Source organism: Mytilus edulis, chromosome 12, assembly GCF_963676685.1.
Source record: "Mytilus edulis chromosome 12, xbMytEdul2.2, whole genome shotgun sequence".
In the NCBI taxonomy this organism is placed as follows: Eukaryota; Metazoa; Mollusca; class Bivalvia; order Mytilida; family Mytilidae; genus Mytilus; species Mytilus edulis.
The window spans coordinates 49,603,092-49,606,655 of NC_092355.1; positions in this window are offsets into that span (position 1 = coordinate 49,603,092).

A 3,564-nucleotide genomic window follows, 5' to 3' on the forward strand; every position below is an offset into this window, starting at 1 on the left:
TGCCATAGGTGCACGACTTTGATGTGACCAACTAAGAAGTTAGAGTGTGGTCAGCTTGTTAAAATGTTGATGTAAGAGTCACTAAGACAAAAAAGGAATAGATATATTTATAAGTGTTTTGTTTTTATTTTAATTCAGACAAAGATGCGTGTATATACAAATGGTTTCACTAAAAATATGAGTAAATTCCGAAAAAAAACCATATAAATCATGATGATTGCTTTTCCACTTTTTAATTAATGCTATATATAATAAATAAATAAATAAAATAAATATTTAATTTGATTATAATATACATAGTATACGAATTGCGATTGAATTGAGAAAAAAATAATCATATTGTTTGTAATTGTTCGACATTTTTTTTTCTAAAAGGAAAAGAAGGTTAAAAATTATCTAACGAACTTATTCGTCAGATTAAGTTTAATTTTCAAATAAATAAAAGACTCAAATGTTTTTTTTTTATCGAATTGTCTGTTTAACATAAAAAAAAATATTGTATGAAATAATTTATGAAATAATAACTATGTGGTATGTGCTTTACTCACTGTTGAAGGCCGTAGTGTGACTTATGGTTATTTATTTCTGTGTCATTTTGTCTCTTGTGTAGAGTTGTCTCATATCTCCAATCATACCACATCTTCTTATTTATATTGGTTGCATTTAGTAAAAAAATATTATCGTATTGAACTCGTTTTTGTCCAGAAATATATTGCTAAAACGTGTTCTTCGTGTGATAATAAATTTAGAAAATGAACCATAGCTAACGCAAAAGATGTCCAAATACGTCTGTTTACATGCAGCTTGCAGAAAATAAGTTTGATTACACGTTATAAATATTTTTTATCATATGGAATTCGTATTTGTCCTGAAATATATAGGTAACAAATTTTCTTCATATGATATAATTTTTGAAAATGAACCAAAAAAACAACCGCATAAGATAATCTCTGCCCAAACAGGCGAGGAACTGGGACCCACAAAGTATACCAGAATTTGTGAAAATGCTCCACGAACTAGTCAAGATGGAGTTTGCCGACTTAAGACTCGCACTGTACAGCCAGAGACGTATAATACAATTGTATTATATGTCTCTGGTACAGCCAAGGAAATTACCTGCTGTTTGGATACTTTAAGCGCCACTAATTGTTGTATCAATGCTGGCTTACAAAAAACATCTGATCAAAGAGATTGCCTTTTTAAAAAAAATAACGAAAGACGATTAATCAATTAGTAACGATCAAGAGACAATTGTTTTTTGGATAAGGTTGATTGAACGTGATGATTGGGAAATTCCGAATTTGCAATATAAAGCCGTTGGTCACGTGCCGAGTGGCACGCGCTGATTAAAAAGTCATGTAACTTCAAAATTACAACATCTATTGACACCAAACTTTATAAATGTGAGGTATATACTCATATCCTCTTACATCCATGTTCTTTGGGGTCTTATAACATCGTTTTAATGTCCTTAGTGTAAAAACTTACTTCCTAGTGCACTAAGAAGTCCTTTGCGGTATTTCTACACACCGCTAATGGGTCTGTATTAGTAGCCTGGTATAAGGCCAATTTTCTGTCCCTCCTTTTTCAGTGGCAGTCGAAAATATTCCGACCGTATTACGGGCGGTCTCAATTACAAGACCTACCTCTCGTATTTATTGTTTATTTTGTTTTCTTCCTGAACATACATTATTTTTGTTTAGCACTGTTTAGGCGCACCCGACATTAATCAGTATTTTACTATAGGGAATGAGTATCTCCAACATTCACTTGTCTCTTGAAGAATCAATATTGAATTTCTTCCATCCGCACCAAACATGTATATTAATGATGTAATTTGTTAATGTTTGAGTTTGGCAATATACAATCAAAGTAAGCAATATACAACAGGCAGAAGATCTGAATTTGTAAATTGGTATTTTGATATCACCTGATTAGGACGTGTCTCTCTGAAATTTTCTGATAAACTTACACACACATAATCTGCCTTTTAATCGTAAAGTTATGAGATCTATAGGAATATAGAGCTATAAGCCTAATTGCATGCAAGTCTACAAATTATATATTTTGGTATGCTATAGTTAATTTTTTTATAGACTACTACTAGTCATTTGGTAGTTTTTTTGGTTTTTCTTTTCCATGCTGATTGACTTGAGTGTGATATATTATGTATCTTTTGTGCTGTATAAAAAATAAGGAGATGTAAATATTTAAATGTTTCGTAATGAGACAACTATCGACCAGAATTTAAAATACCTAATATAAGAGTTGTGACTTTCTTACTTTCTTTATTCAGAGTGATTGTAAATTAATCAGATAAGCTGAAGGAGGGGTGGGGCTTCATACTAAAAGAAAAGAAAATAGTACTAGCTTTTTGTGATAAATATATATAATACATTTACAGTAACAGACATAGATCATACGAGAAAATAAGCTCTTCAAAGCTCTGTCAGATCCCGGCACTTTTAAGTGTTTCTTGACGCGTGCAAAAAAAAAATGCAGTACCGGGTTACAGGTGCTCATTGACAAGTTATCATCTTTCGATTAAATGATCTTTAAAATCTATATGGTCGTAAATTTTAAGTTATAAAATCTAATGTTAAGTGATCTAAAATGTTCATTACTGATGAGTATTTTCGATTTTTCTGTATATGAGTCTAAGGTCGTCTAAAAGTATATACATGTGTATTTGGCAACTGACTGCATAGTAAACTATTTATGTACCTATTCGGGGGTCTGAGCGGGACGCGGGGTTGTCGAGGCGGATATTTTGTAAGCGTGACACATCGTTCAAGTCAAATTAGGGACCGTTCAATATTTATCAGATGGATGGGCCGGTGCAAAATGGGGCGGGGCAAGCACTTTTTTTGTGGAAATATTTGGATGGACAAGAACTTTTTTTTAAATATTTAGTGGATGGGCCAGAACATATTTTATAGGAAAAATTTTGCTATCAATTTTATTGGTTTGTAGGATATTTCTTTTGTGGGCACTCAAAACATGTCTCAACAAACTGGTAGCTTGGCTCATTTCTGTCAATTTTAAGGATTTAATTAAGGAATAAAAAGCTAAAATTTTCTGTTCAGACTATCTTTTAAATTATTTTAACCTTATAGAATACCAAATTGTTTAATAGTTTGGTGTATTGTGGTAAAATTTATGGATTTAAGTAATAGGTAAGAAAAAAAAGCTCAAATTTTTAGATAAGGCTAAATTCAGATAGTCAACTTTAAATTTTTTTCTAACTTTTTCAAATCAACTTGGATTTTCCTAAATCTCTACACCTATCTTATTTATATATTGATCTTATAGAAAGCCAGGTTGCTTGGTAGTTAGGTGTATTGCTGTTAAATAATTTATAGATTTAATTAATAGGTAAGAAAAAAAAAGCACAAATTTTAAGTTTAGGCTGAATCTAGATAGTCATCTTTAAATTTTTTTATAACTTTTTCAAATCAACATGGATTTTCATAAAACTTTACAGCTATATCATTTATATATTGATCTTATAGAATGCCTAGTTGTTTGGTAGTTTGGTGTGTTGCTGTCATTCTTATGGATTTA